Genomic DNA, 17,221 nt, shown 5'->3' with positions numbered 1-17,221 from the left:
AGAAACACATATACAGTTACACTGGGAACACCAGCAGGAAATAATAACCAAGGAACACATATACAGTTACACTGGGAACACCAGCAGGAAATAATAACCAAGAAACACATATACAGTTACACTGGGAACACCAGCAGGAAATAATAACCAAGAAACACATATACAGTTACACTGGGAACACCAGCAGGAAATAATAACCAAGGAACACATATACAGTTACAGTGGGAACACAAGCAGGAAATAATAACCAAGAAACACATATACAGTTACACTGGGAACACCAGCAGGAGATAATAACCAAGAAACACATATACAGTTACACTGGGAACAGCATCAGGAGATAATAACCAAGAAACACATATACAGTTACACTGGGAACACCAGCAGGAAATAATAACCAAGGAACACATATACAGTTACACTGGGAACACCAGCAGGAAATAATAACCAAGAAACACATATACAGTTACACTGGGAACACCAGCAGGAAATAATAACCAAGAAACACATATACAGTTACACTGGGAACACAAGCAGGAAATAATAACCAAGAAACACATATACAGTTACACTGGGAACACCAGCAGGAAATAATAACCAAGAAACACATATACAGTTACACTGGGAACACAAGCAGGAAATAATAACCAAGGAACACATATACAGTTACACTGGGAACACAAGCAGGAAATAATAACCAAGAAACACATATACAGTTACACTGGGAACACCAGCAGGAGATAATAACCAAGAAACACATATACAGCTACACTGGGAACACCAGCAGGAAATAATAACCAAGAAACACATATACAGTTACACTGGGAACACAAGCAGGAAATAATAACCAAGGAACACATATACAGTTACACTGGGAACACCAGCAGGAAATAATAACCAAGAAACACATATACAGTTACACTGGGAACACCAGCAGGAAATAATAACCAAGGAACACATATACAGTTACAGTGGGAACACAAGCAGGAAATAATAACCAAGAAACACATATACAGTTACACTGGGAACACCAGCAGGAAATAATAACCAAGAAACACATATACAGTTACACTGGGAACACCAGCAGGAAATAGTAACCAAGAAACACATGTACAGTTACACTGGAACACCAGCAGGAAATAATAACCAAGAAACACATATACAGTTACAGTGGGAACACAAGCAGGAAATAATAACCAAGAAACACATATACAGTTACAGTGGGAACACCAGCAGGAAATAATAACCAAGAAACACATATACAGTTACACTGGGAACAATAGCAGGAAATAATAACCAAGAAACACATATACAGTTACACTGGGAACACCAGCAGGAAATAATAACCAAGAAACACATATACAGCTACACTGGGAACACCAGCATGAAATAATAACCAAGGAACACATATACAGTTACACTGGGAACACCAGCAGGAAATAATAACCAAGGAACACATGTACAGTTACACTGGGAACACCAGCAGGAAATAATAACCAAGAAACACATGTACAGTTACACTGGGAACACCAGCAGGAAATAATAACCAAGAAACACATATACAGTTACACTGGGAACCCCAGCAGGAAATAATAACCAAGAAACACATATACAGTTACACTGGGAACACCAGCAGGAAATAATAACCAAGAAACACATGTACAGTTACACTGGGAACACCAGCAGGAAATAGTAACCAAGAAACACATGTAAAGTTACACTGGGAACACCAGCAGGAAATAATAACCAAGAAACACATATACAGTTACACTGGGAACACCAGCAGGAAATAATAACCAAGAAACACATATACAGTTACACTGGGAACACAAGCAGGAAATAATAACCAAGGAACACATATACAGTTACACTGGGAACACCAGCAGGAAATAATAACCAAGAAACACATATACAGTTACACTGGGAGCACAAGCAGGAAATAATAACCAAGAAACACATATACAGTTACACTGGGAACACCAGCAGGAAATAATAACCAAGAAACACATGTACAGTTACACTGGGAGCACAAGCAGGAAATAATAACCAAGGAACACATATACAGTTACACTGGGAACACCAGCAGGAAATAATAACCAAGAAACACATATACAGTTACAGTGGGAACACAAGCAGGAAACAATAACCAAGAAACACATATACAGTTACACTGGGAACACCAGCAGGAAATAATAACCAAGAAACACATGTACAGTTACACTGGGAACACCAGCAGGAAATAGTAACCAAGAAACACATGTACAGTTACACTGGGAACACCAGCAGGAAACAATAACCAAGAAACACATATACAGTTACACTGGGAACACAAGCAGGAAATAATAACCAAGAAACACATATACAGTTACACTGGGAACACCAGCAGGAAATAGTAACCAAGAAACCCATGTGCAGTTACACTGGGAACACCAGCAGAAAATAATAACCAAGAAACACATATACAGTTACACTGGGAACACCAGCAGGAAATAATAACCAAGAAACACATATACAGTTACACTGGGAACACCAGCAGGAAATAATAACCAAGAAACACATATACAGTTACACTGGGAACACCAGCAGGAAATAATAACCAAGAAACACATATACAGTTACACTGGGAACACCAGCAGGAAATAATAACCAAGGAACACATATACAGTTACACTGGGAACACCAGCAGGAAATAATAACCAAGAAACACATATACAGTTACACTGGGAACACCAGCAGGAAATAATAACAAAGGAACACATATACAGTTACACTGGGAACACCAGCAGGAAATAATAACCAAGAAACACATATACAGTTACACTGGGAACACAAGCAGGAAATAATAACCAAGAAACACATATACAGTTACACTGGGAACACCAGCAGGAAATAATAACCAAGAAACACATATACAGTTTCACTGGGAACACCAGCAGGGAATAATAACCAAGAAACACATATACAGTTACACTGGGAACACCAGCAGGAGATAATAACCAAGAAACACATATACAGTTACACTGGGAACACCAGCAGGAAATAATAACCAAGAAACACATATACAGTTACACTGGGAACACCAGCAGGAAATAATAACCAAGAAACACATATACAGTTACACTGGGAACACCAGCAGGAAATAATAACCAAGAAACGCATATACAGTTACACTGGGAACACCAGCAGGAAATAATAACCAAGAAACGCATATACAGTTACACTGGGAACACCAGCAGGAGATAATAACCAAGAAACACATATACAGCTACACTGGGAACACCAGCAGGAAATAATAACCAAGAAACACATATACAGTTACACTGGGAACACCAGCAGGAAATAATAACCAAGAAACACATATACAGTTACACTGGGAACACCAGCAGGAAATAATAACCAAGAAACTCATATACAGTTACACTGGGAACACCAGCAGGAAATAATAACCAAGAAACACGTATACAGTTACACTGGGAACACCAGCAGGAAATAATAACCAAGAAACACATATACAGTTACACTGGGAACACCAGCAGGAAATAATAACCAAGAAACACATATACAGTTACACTGGGAACACAAGCAGGAAATAATAACCAAGGAACACATATACAGTTACACTGGGAACACAAGCAGGAGATAATAACCAAGAAACACATATACAGTTACACTGGGAACACCAGCAGGAGATAATAACCAAGAAACACATATACAGATACACTGGGAACACCAGCAGGAAATAGTAACCAAGAAACACATGTACAGTTACACTGGGAACACCAGCAGGAAATAATAGCCAAGAAACACATATACAGTTACACTGGGAACACCAGCAGGAAATAATAACCAAGAAACACATGTACAGTTACACTGGGAACACCAGCAGGGAATAATAACCAAGAAACACATGTACAGTTACACTGGGAACACCAGCAGGAAACAATAACCAAGAAACACATGTACAGTTACACTGGGAACACCAGCAGGAAACAATAACCAAGAAACACATATACAGTTACACTGGGAACACAAGCAGGAAATAATAACCAAGAAACACATATACAGTTACACTGGGAACACCAGCAGGAAATAGTAACCAAGAAACACATGTGCAGTTACACTGGGAACACCAGCAGGAAATAATAACCAAGAAACACATATACAGTTACACTGGGAACACCAGCAGGAAATAATAACCAAGAAACACATATACAGTTACACTGGGAACACCAGCAGGAAATAATAACCAAGAAACACATATACAGTTACACTGGGAACACCAGCAGGAAATAATAACCAAGAAACACATATACAGTTACACTGGGAACACCAGCAGGAAATAATAACCAATGAACACATATACAGTTACACTGGGAACACCAGCAGGAAATAATAACCAAGGAACACATATACAGTTACACTGGGAACACCAGCAGGAAATAATAACAAAGGAACACATATACAGTTACACTGGGAACACCAGCAGGAAATAATAACAAAGGAACACATATACAGTTACACTGGGAACACCAGCAGGAAATAATAACCAAGAAACACATATACAGTTACATTGGGAACACAAGCAGGAAATAATAACCAAGAAACACATATACAGTTACACTGGGAACACCAGCAGGAAATAATAACCAAGAAACACATATACAATTACACTGGGAACACCAGCAGGGAATAATAACCAAGAAACACATATACAGTTACACTGGGAACACCAGCAGGAGATAATAACCAAGAAACACATATACAGTTACACTGGGAACACCAGCAGGAAATAATAACCAAGAAACACATATACAGTTACACTGGGAACACCAGCAGGAAATAATAACCAAGAAACACATATACAGTTACACTTGGAACACCAGCAGGAAATAATAACCAAGAAACACATATACAGTTACACTGGGAACACCAGCAGGAAATAATAACCAAGAAACACATATACAGTTACACTGGGAACACCAGCAGGAAATAATAACCAAGAAACACATATACAGTTACACTGGGAACACCAGCAGGAAATAATAACCAAGAAACACATATACAGTTACACTGGGAACACCAGCAGGAAATAATAACCAAGAAACACATATACAGTTACACTGGGAACACAAGCAGGAGATAATAACCAAGAAACGCATATACAGTTACACTGGGAACACCAGCAGGAGATAATAACCAAGAAACACATATACAGCTACACTGGGAACACCAGCAGGAAATAATAACCAAGAAACACATATACAGTTACACTGGGAACACCAGCAGGAAATAATAACCAAGAAACACATATACAGTTACACTGGGAACACCAGCAGGAAATAATAACCAAGAAACTCGTATACAGTTACACTGGGAACACCAGCAGGAAATAATAACCAAGAAACACGTATACAGTTACACTGGGAACACCAGCAGGAAATAATAACCAAGGAACACATATACAGTTACACTGGGAACACCAGCAGGAAATAATAACCAAGGAACACATATACAGTTACACTGGGAACACCAGCAGGAAATAATAACCAAGGAACACATATACAGTTACACTGGGAACACAAGCAGGAAATAATAACCAAGAAACACATATACAGTTACACTGGGAACACCAGCAGGAAATAATAACCAAGGAACACATATACAGTTACACTGGGAGCACAAGCAGGAAATAATAACAAAGGAACACATATACAGTTACACTGGGAACACCAGCAGGAAATAATAACCAAGAAACACATATACAGTTACACTGGGAGCACAAGCAGGAAATAATAACCAAGGAACACATATACAGTTACACTGGGAACACCAGCAGGAAATAATAACCAAGAAACACATATACAGCTACACTGGGAACACCAGCAGGAAATAATAACCAAGAAACACATATACAGTTACACTGGGAACACCAGCAGGAAATAATAACCAAGAAACACATATACAGTTACACTGGGAACACCAGCAGGAAATAATAACCAAGAAACACATATACAGTTACACTGGGAACACCAGAAGGAAATAATAACCAAAAAACACATATACAGTTACACTGGGAACACCAGCAGGAAATAATAACCAAGGAACACATATACAGTTACACTGGGAACACAAGCAGGAAATAATAACCAAGGAACACATATACAGTTACACTGGGAGCACAAGCAGGAAATAATAACCAAGAAACACATATACAGTTACACTGGGAACACCAGCAGGAAATAATAACAAAGGAACACATATACAGTTACACTGGGAACACAAGCAGGAAATAATAACAAAGGAACACATATACAGTTACACTGGGAGCACAAGCAGGAAATAATAACCAAGGAACACATATACAGTTACACTGGGAACACCAGCAGGAAATAATAACCAAGAAACACATATACAGTTACACTGGGAATACCAGCAGGAAATAATAACTAAGGAACACATATACAGTTAAACTGGGAACACCAGAAGGAAATAATAACCAAGAAACACATATACAGTTACACTGGGAACACAAGCAGGAAATAATGGAAACAAATTTCAATTTTATTCAACAGTTTAGCCCTTTTAGCCAGATAAAAGGACGACTTCTCAACTGAGAACAGCTTGCACACACGCACTTTATATACAGTCGTGATATTCATGGTAATTCAAACTTAAAGGTACTAGGTTAAAAATTATTTAAAATACTAGACAATGAAATACAAAAAGTAAAAAAAAAGATGCTGAATATAAAGTAAGAAAATAAAAATACTAAAAGCTGTTTTTATAGCAGATCATTAAGCTATGTCTTGTCCTGAAATGATAGGTCATGCCCTGATCTAGTTAAGTACAGATACAATCTGTAATGTGTCTCCCTTGGTTCTACAGTTTGCCTTAGGGAGGGTGGAACTCTCAAGATGTGCACTTATTGCCTGCTCCCTGATCTGAGAAAGAAGGGGTAACAGACAGATGGCCATACACTCCATTGCCATCATGGATGCTCAGTAGCTAGGTGTTTACAGTGGAAAGATAAACTGTCCACTGTCCAGAGTCAAGCTGTCCGGGATGTCTGCCTACAGAAAATAATAGTAAACAGCGCACTACCACCCAATAAGACTATTGATTAAATAAGGAATAAGTGAACCACTAGGTAACTGATGTACAGATGTTTTTTACATGAAATACTAGACATCACTCACTGTTGCCTTCTTGGAGTTACAGACAAGGATCTTTTCATCAGTCTTTACAAGTAACTATTTGTTTTTGGTAAGTATTGATTTGTTTCTAACTTCAGAATAGCTGCATAAATACTTCATCCTTAAATGTTCAGGTTCTGCATATTAGTTTCCTCTCAAAGATTTGGCAGTGCTCTGTACAGACTCAGACACCTTGAGTGACATTTTTCCTGTAAAAGCACAAATGAAATTTCTCCAAATACCTAGTTGCACACAGGACAACTAGTCTGCAGTGACAAGCATTGTCCCCATAGTTGCAAACCGGACTCCTGACAGTAATTGATATTCTCACTCCAACTGTCCTATCAATAAAAAAGGGTCTGTTGCCATGGGCATGAACTTTCCTAATGTCTCCCTTACTGGCTTGGTGAATTTGAGTATCCCGAGGCACTGGAGAAACTGCATCATGTTTACTGACAACCAGTCAATTCTCAAACAAACTGATATTGTATGTGAGAGATGCATTTACACAATGTCACTGGAGGCAAAGCTCTCACATAAAAGTACTCCTAATGTCAAGAAGGTTGTCAGTAATACACACGCACCCATCACACACAACTGAAAGCAGACATATCAACTCACATATGCTGAGGCACTTAAAAGAAACCTTCCTAAACCACAAAGACCTCTTAGATGAAGTACACATACCAAATACCCTCAGTATCCGCAAATGCACTCTTTCAAAACACCCACATCAACACATAGAGCCACATCTCATGGACCCTCTACCCCTAAGCCCATAAGGTAAAGCACCACACAATCTAACATTCTGGTCATTGAAGACTCCATTGTGAGACATACTGATGTCCCTCTCACCAGTCTGAGTAAGGAGGAAGTCATGGTCAGTTGTTTAAAGGGGCCAGGATCTGCCACATTGCACACACACTCAGGTCATTGTACCACAGGTTCCAGTATGACAAAAACACAGTCCATGTGGGTGTAAATGACCTGAGACATGCCTCACTTGACTATATGAAAAGAGAGACATCATGAAGCTCTCAGGATATGTACCCCAGGCTGATATGAGCCTAGCATTGAGCAGTATTTTACCTTCTCCGAGGATGATGCCACAATACAAACAAAAGATGACTGAGTTTAATAATTGGCTTAGTTTCTGGTGTCACTCTAAGGGGGTACAATATTTGTCAGCATGGAAGGAGATGATCAACCGACCCCGCTGCTTTGTCAGGGAAGGTCTGCACCTGTCCCCTCTAGGCTTTTGAATATTAGTTAAAACACTGTCCTCCACACAGTGCCTTTTTTAGGCAATGCCAAACAGAAAGTACTTCTGACATAACAAGAAAATCTAAAGGTGTTACTGCTCAATGCTAGGAGCCCAAACAAAAAACTCCACTCCCTAGAAAATCTCTTTACCCTAGAGAATGCTGACATCTGTGAGGTCACTGAGACATGGTTTAAAGCCATGGAGAGCACAACAACAGTGCAAGGTTGTAATGCCTTCCACACATTTAGGCCAGCTACTTCACAGGCAGGGACTAAAGGTGGATGTGACTCTATTTACATCAAAAATAAATATACTTCAAGGCTGGTCAAACAGGGCAATGCACTTGAGCTGCTCCATGTTCAAATCACCACAGCCAAAATCCAATACCACTTCCTTGCAAGCTATAGGTCCCCCTCTGTGACCCAGGAAATCCATACCACATATTTAAACCTATTAGAAACACTAATCATCCAACCCAATACCATATTCATGGGTGACTTTAATTACCCACTCTTACTCACAAAGAGGATTACCAGCCTCAAACAGATGCCCTTCACAGACCATCTCAAAAAACTCCAGCTTTACTCCGTCGCATATCACCTACTCAGAGGTGATCTCTGCCTAACATACAAAGCTATGTCAAACCCAGAGCTGTTGGACATGCTCCACTTAAAGAAATCCCAATCCCTCCAAGCTACACGCTCTAGGGACCTAAACCTTGTCACCACAATAAACAGAACATGGCGGAGGGATAGATTCCTGTCCCAGAGACTTCCCATACTCTGGAATAAACTACCTATCTATATCAAACAAAGCTCCTCATTAGCACTCTTCAAGAAAAATCTTGATGACTAGATGGGAAATATGAAATTTAGCCCAGGGATCACTTCTGTGGCTCTGCTTGTCAGTGGCACAGGAAAATAATTTTCTTGGATGGCAAAAGCCAGGGTACCTTTTTGGCTGGGCTTGTATAGGCCCTAAGGCCGATAGCCTAGTACCTACCTATGAACCCCACTATTAACTGGGAATCCTATATGACACCAAATGTAGAGGCACAGAGACTCCTGGATTTTGTAAACACAAACTCCCTGGACCAGACAGTCAAAACAACAACCAGGGGTGCAACCATACTGGATCAGGTACTCACTAATATGGGAGAGTGCTGCACAGCCCCTACTGTATTCTCTTCCCGGGTAAGGCCAGACCACAAAATGGTCTCCTTTGAAGGGAAAATAAATCCTGGACCCCCAGCAAATCTTAAAATATTCAGGAACCTCTCTAAGGCTAACCTCCTGCTACTAAGTGATAACCTGGCAAAATCTCAAGCCCCCATAAACCCTGAGAAAAGTGCTGCCTATGCAGAACTGTTCACAGAAACCCTGTACAAGCATGTTAACAGCTGCATAGAGGCAGCTGTACCCACCAGGAAGAAGTATAGAACTACCTCAAAAAACAAGCCACCCTGGTGGAATCAAAAAATCAATTGGCTGTATAACAGAAGGAAGAAAATCATGGCAAAAATTAGGAGGTGTAGCACCCATCAGGATAAACATACTCATTAAATTAACCAAAGAACTTGGAGGACAAGTAAAGTCTACCAAAGCCAGATCTGAGGTAAGTTTGACCTCCCAGGCCAAGAATAACTACAAAGCATTCTTTGTTATGCCTGCAACCTCAAAGGCAATACACAATTGTGCGCATAGCTCATTGTAAATGGAGCCACCTGTACTGAGCCAGAAGATATAGCAAATCTCCCGGCTGATAAATTCAGCTCCAACTTTACCCCTTTCTCCCCCTCAACCTTCCCTCAGGAAATATCATCAAATATAACTCCCCCTACTATCACTAGGAAACAGATCCTTAATACTCTCTCTAAGACCAAGAACACTGCATCAATGGGCCCTGACATGAAACATGACGTATCAGGCCCTCTGGAATTACTATTTAAGTTTAGCCACCAAACAGGCTTCATGCCTCATGAAAGCCGTGGAAAGAATTATCAAGGAGATGATCAAAAGAAATACAGTAAACCTCCAGACACTGGATCCATCCAAGTTTGGTTTCTTCAAGGGCAGATCATGCCTACTTAACCTGGTGGACTCCTTTGAGAAGGTAACCAAAACAATGGATGAGGACAAAATAGTTCACACTGCTTACCTTGATCTAAGAGTAGTGGAAGCTAGGTTAAGAAGGGACGTGATGATTAGTGATCAGCAGTATGGTTTCATGCCAGGAAAGAGCACTACAGATGTGATGTTTGCTCTGAGTGTGTTGATGGAGAAGTACAGAGAAGGTCAGAAGGAGTTGCATTGTGTCTTTGTAGACTTAGAGAAAGCATATGACAGGATGCCTAGAGAGGAGTTGTAGTATTGCATGAGGGAGTCGGGAGTGTCAGAGAAGTATGTAAGAGTGGTACAGGATATGTAAGACGGCAGTGTGACAGCGGTGAGGTCTGCGGTGAGAGTGATGGATGCATTTAAGTTGGAGGTGGGATTACATCAAGGATCAGCTCTGAGCCCTTTCTTATTTGCAATGGTGATGGACAGGTTGACAGACGAGATCAGACAGGAGTCCCTGTGGGCTATGATGTTTGCAGATGACATTGTGATCTGTAGTGAGAGTAGGGAACAGGTGGAGGAGACCCTGGAGAGGTGGAGATATGCTCTAGAGAGAAGAGGACTGAAGGTCAGCAGGGCTAAGACAGAATATATGTGGGTGAATGAGAGGGAGGATAGAGGAATGGTGAGGATGCAGGGAGTAGAGGTGGCAAAGGTGGATGAGTTTAAATACTTGGGATCAACAGCTCAGAGTAATGGTGAGTGTGGAAGAGAGGTGAAGAAGAGAGTACAGGCAGGATGGAGTGGGTGGAGAAGAGTGTCAGGAGTGATTTGTGACAGACAAGTACCAGTAAGAGTGAAAGGGAAGGTCTACAAGAGGGTAGTGAGACCAGCTATGTTACATGGGTTGGAGACAGTGGCATTGAGAAAGAGGCAGGAGTCAGAGCTGGACGTGGCAGAGTTAAAAATGTTAAGATTTGCACTGGGTGCGATGAGGGTGGACGGGATTAGGAATAAGTATATTCAAGGGTCAGCCCAGGTTGGAAGGTTTGGAGACAAAGCCAGAGAGGCAAGATTATGTTGGTTTGGACATGTGCTGAGGAGGGATGCAGAGTATATTGGGGAAAATATGCTAAGGATGAAGCTGCCAGGTAACAGGAAAAGAGGAAGGCCTAAGATAAGGTTTATGGATGTGGAGAGAGAGTACATGCAGGTGGTTGGTGTGACAGAGCAAGATGCTGAGGACAGGAAGAAATGGAAACAGATGATCCGCTGTGGCGATCCCTAATGGGAGCAGCCGAAAGAAGAAGACTGCTTACCTTGATCTGGTCAAGCCATTTGACAACACCACTCGGGCATTGTTGACAAACTCAAGAGGTTAGGTAAAAACTTGTATGTCATCCAGTGGGATAGCCAGCTGGTTCACAGACACGACCCAGAATTGGGAAGTCTACCTCTACAAAGAGGCCAGTCACAAGTGCAGTCCCTCAGGGGTCAGTCCTTGGACTGCTTCTTTTTGGCATTTACTTCTCTGAAGTCAAGGCCAATGTCAGTGTGGTCTCTGACTGACCAAATTTGCAGATGACTGCAAATTAGGAGCTGCCATTGAATCTCACACACTGACACAAATATTCTCTAGGAGGGGCTGACACAAACAACTGGTGTCAGAGCCATGGAATAAAACTAAACGCCAAGACATGCATAATACTATCCTTTGGGAAGTCGTCCACCCCTGGTAGCTACCATACTGACAAAACACCCCTTAGAGTTGACCCAGTAGTCAGGGACTTATGGACACACATAGGTAGTAATCTTGCCTTTAACCACTGTGTGTCTACAGTAGTGAGGAAATCATTATAAGCTGCACAACTTATAAACAAAGGTATGGCATCCAAGTCCACAAAAGTCATTTTTCCACTGTATTTGGCATTCATCAGATCTGTCACTGAGTACAATGCCCCTTTGGCATGCACCTAACTAGGCATATCCAGCATTTTGAATGTCCAGACAGGTTCCTCACTAAAAGAATGCACAGTGTAAGTAAAATGTCCTATGCAGACCACCCCAAGGCCCTATCCCTGTGTTCTGTCTCCTACAGGCTTTTGAGGGGATATCTATGCCTGGCATACAGGGCATTGCCAGACCCCAATCTGCTTGACCTCCTGCATATCCACAAAACAAACAGCATCAGAATTACCCATTCTAAAGACTTAAACCTTGCCTGTGATATAAATAGGACCTGCTGGAGAGACAGGTATGTATCCCAGACATTACCACAGGCTCCCCCATCCACGTGAAGCAGAGTTCCTCCCTAATCCATTTCAAGTGGAACTTGGACAATTGGAAGGGGAACATGAAATTCATCCCTGGTTTGAAACCTATGTCTCATGGACACAAGCAACCTGTAAATGGTTAATCTCCCAGGCCCCTGCTTGCACTTTAAGGGTATCAGAACTTGTCAGAGATTTGGGATGCATGGCTTGGCTTAAAGAGGCCCTTGTGGTCATTAGCCTAGTAAATACCTATTAATCTATGATCTAGCTTTAGGAAGTACACCACTAACACTTGAATTTGGATGTGTTTTTGTTCCTTTATTAGCCTTAATGGAACTTCATCAGATAAAATCACAGTTTTAACTTCCCTCTTATATCACTGACAAGAACCAATCAGAATTAGAGGTTAATTAAAAAAACCTCAGCATTCAAAAGTCATCATTTAAAGACAAATTTCCTTTTCCCCAAAATACTTAATTTCCACATACATCAAACCTACAAGTTAAAACAGTAAAATGTTATAAATAATTTATAAATTTCATTTATAAAATTAATTCTAAACGTTTTATATATAAACTACAAAATTATAACTATAAACATGTGAAACTCAAAGCCATTAAAACTAGTGCAACTCAGGAACTGGCTATTTGTATTAAATTCCATTTGTTTTTAATGCAAGTAAACTACTAATGGATATTCTATTGTTGATCCATGGGGTTTGTGAAGCATTTAACAGAACTTGCCAAAATGTCTGTCTATACTCTGAAAAAGATGACCAGTTGCTGCCCCCATCCTTCATCTCGACATTCTCCAAGATATAAAAAACAAACTTCTTAAAACTGGGACAGATGTTAGAATGTCTGAAAAGGGAGTTAGAGCTGTCTTTTTTCCTTACGTGTTGGTAAATACGTTTTCTAAGTTGATTCTCAATCTTTCCTATATAGAAAGCACTGCATGAAAAGCAAAACGCCACATATATTACTCCTTTTGTATTGCAGTGAAATAAGCCATGTACTGAAAGAACTTTGTTGTAGTCCCCGATAGCCATATTGGTAGCCTCACAAATGTATCGACGTTCCTTGCATTCTCCAACGTTCCTTGTATGCTCCACACTTCCTCATTCTTCCATGATGGCCTTTTTCTATACCTAGATTTTTATTCTTTTCAAATATCTTTTTGATGTTTCTACCCCTACAAAATACTATCTTAGGTGTTTAACCCAATTTGTCTGTCAATTTAAATGCCCCTAACACCCCTCTCCAGTTTTTTTAATTATTTGTCTGACTGTCGGGGAATACTGGTTGTATGTTAATACACAACTGGTATTCATACCATGGTCTTTCTTGGTAGTTTTTGTTTGCAGGTCTGGATGTTTTAATAATGGGCTAAATAATATAATTACCATTTCAAATTAAAGTTTCATGTTCGTCCAACATGTGTAGGGGATATTTCCTCTCAGTAAACATGCTTTTCAAACTGGAAAGCTCTGTGTGCAAACATCTATCATCAGAAGTCAATCCTGACAGCCTAATCACCTGGCCTTTTATAGGTTCATAGGTTGGTACTAGGCTATCAGCCTAGGGCCTATACAAGCCTAGCCATAAAAATTCCCAAGATATTTCTTCCCACAATATTTACTTCTCTGGACCCCTGTCTAGCAGGGCGACTGACATGATCCCCGGGGTGAATTTCCTTTCTCCCATCCAATCATCAAGGTTCCTTTTGAAGAGGGCCAAGGAGGTGCTCTGCTTAACACGTATGGGCAGTCTATTCCAGAGTATGGGGAGTCTCTGAGTCAGGAACCTATCCCTCCAGCATGTTTTGTTCATTGTGATGACAAGGTTTAGATCCCTGGAGCATGTGGCTCTGAGGGATTGGGATTTTTTTAAGTGGAGCATGTCCAACAGCTCAGGGTTTGACATGGCCTTGTATGTTAAGCAGAGATCGCCTCTGAGTAGACGATATGCCACAGAGTATAGCTGGAGTTTTTTTAGACGGTCAGTATATAGCATTTGCTTTAGGCGTGTGATTCTTTTAGTGAGGTATTTCTGTGGCCTTTCCAGCTGTTGTCTTGTGAGGTACATACCAAACGGGGCATTATACTCTATAATGGGTCTAATGAGGGATGAGTACAGTGGGACAATGACCTCCTTTTTTCTGGATGAAAAGCCCTTAGTGATGAGGTGTGCCACATAGAAGGATTTCCTGACTGTTGTGGCGATGTGGTTATCGAAAGAGAGACCACTGTCCACCTGTGTCCCTAAGTCTCTCATCATACTTTTGATGTTTAGTGTACTGCCACCTATGTGGTAATTCATAGGTACATGTTTATTTCCAAAGGGGATAACTATACATTTCTTGGCATTAAGCTTGAGCCCATGGCTCTGGCACCAGGCATCTGTTTCTGTAAGGCTCTTTTGTAGAACATCCACATAATTTGGGGATTCAATAATGGCTCCCAGTTTGCAGTCATCTGTTGGCAACCCATCGAGTGATGTAGGGATTTATGCCCAGCTTAGTAAGTTTATCTATGATTCCAGAGTGGGGGATGGTGTTGAAGGCCTTGGCAAGGTCCAGATAGGCTGTGTGGACCGCCTTACCCTCGTCCACAGCTCTGGAGACTGATTTGAAGAAGTCAATCAGATTCAGGAGACAAGATCGGCCCTTCACGAACCCAAACTGGGTGGGGTCCAGTGTTTGAAGGTTGCCAATGTCTTTATTTATAAGTTCCATGATAATGTGTTCCATGCCCTTGCAGATCAGGCTGGTCAGACTGATGGGACAGTAGTTCACCGGATCCAAGGCAGATCCCCCTTGTGGAGTGGGATAACTGTAGCTATGTGCCACTCAGTGGGCACAAAGCCTGAGGTGAGGCTATGATTAAACATGACACTTAGGTGAGGTGCCAGTTCATTTTGTAGTTCATGTAGTACACAGGCTGGGATGTCATCTGCTCCCATGGATGCTGTATTCTTAGCTTTGGAGAGTGCGGTTTCTACCTGTGTGGCCATGATTACCGGAATTTGGCTTACTTCTGGTATTGAGACGGGCCCTTTAGGGGGTGAGAGGGGGGTGAAGTTTGCACTAAATCGATCTGCCAGGATATTGGCAATATCCTTGGGATCAATATATTTAATGCCATTCTGTTGTAGCTCAGAGCAGATCTGAGCATTACCATTTAGATTCTTGACATAACTATAGAATGACTTGTGGTTGTCTTTGGAATCTTTGGCAATTTTATTTTCGTAACTACCTTTGGAGGATTTTATGAGGGATCTCAGCTTCTTACTGAGGCTGGTGAGGGAGGTTTTTGCATCCTGGGATTTTCCTCTTTTCTGCAACAGTTTCTTCCTTCTGTTGTATAGTTTGTTTATAGCAGGGGACCACCAGATTGGCGTCCTTTTTTTGGAGGAGAGCATCTTGGTTCTATTTGGAATGGCACGATTCATGCACGAGTGGATGTGCTTGTACAGTGCCTTAGTGTAGGATTCTGCAGTCGAACTTTCAGTTCCCATCTGCATGGGTGTCATGAAGTTTGTCACTTCTGACTTCAGTAGCATGAAGTTGGCTTTGGAGAAGTTTTTTAAGGAGTTTTCCTTACTGGGGGGTGGGGGTGGGATGTGGATGTCAAGGGTTATTTGCTTATGGTCAGACCTGACCAATGAGGGGGTGACCACTGGTGTGGAGCATCTATCTCCCATGTTGGTAATGACCAGGTCTAGGATATTGGAGCCCCTGGTGGGACAATGGATTAGTTGATCCAGGGTGTTGGAATTTATGAATTCCAAGAACCGTTGGGAAAAGGAGTTGGTACCCAAGTAGTTTTCCCAGTTAATGGCAGGATAGTTGAAATCCCCCAGTATTAGGGTGTTTGGTTGTATCTTAATATTTTCCAGTATGTTTAGAAAGGTGTAATGAGAATCTTGGGGTATGGTGGGGGATCTGTAGCAAGCTACAATTTGGATTGCAGTCTTACCTAATGTTAGTTGCACCTGGAGAATTTCAGATGCATTGTGTTGGGCAACTAGCCTGGAGGTGTGATTATCCTTGGTGAATATGGACACTCCTCCACCTTTAGTGTTTCGGTCTTGGTTTTGTGGCTGAAAAGTGTGGTAAGAGTTGTAGCCTGATATTGCAGGGGTGCTTTCCGGAGCCTTGAACCAGATCTCAGTTACTGCACAGATATCGATGTTCTCCATTTTTAGGAGTACCTCAAGAGAGGGCATTTTTGAGGTTTAGACTTCTAGAATTGAGTAGCATTACCTTCAGATTTTGCATGCTTGTATCTGTTATGGTGGTGGTTTTATCCTTTGAACCTTGCCTCAGAAAGGCACTATAGGGGTGGCAAGAGCTTTAGCCAGTAACCTGAATCCCAGGGGTGACAGGTGCAGACCATCTCTGGCAAAGCATCGTGGTTTGTAGATCATGTATTCT

General features: G+C 41.2%; 1 protein-coding gene across 1 annotated transcript in view; it reads right to left on the bottom strand.

The window, feature by feature from the left end:
- LOC122790010 (interleukin-12 receptor subunit beta-2-like) overlaps positions 1-17,221 on the bottom strand; it is a 1,182,445-nt gene that overhangs the window by 107,621 nt on the left and 1,057,603 nt on the right. The gene's annotated exons all lie outside the window — the stretch shown is intronic.

This window comes from Protopterus annectens, chromosome 15.part0 (assembly GCF_019279795.1).
Source record: "Protopterus annectens isolate FY-2018-M chromosome 15.part0, PAN1.0, whole genome shotgun sequence".
In the NCBI taxonomy this organism is placed as follows: Eukaryota; Metazoa; Chordata; order Ceratodontiformes; family Protopteridae; genus Protopterus; species Protopterus annectens.
Note: the sequence above shows the minus strand (reverse complement) of the source record. Positions and strands in the feature narration are given on the sequence as shown.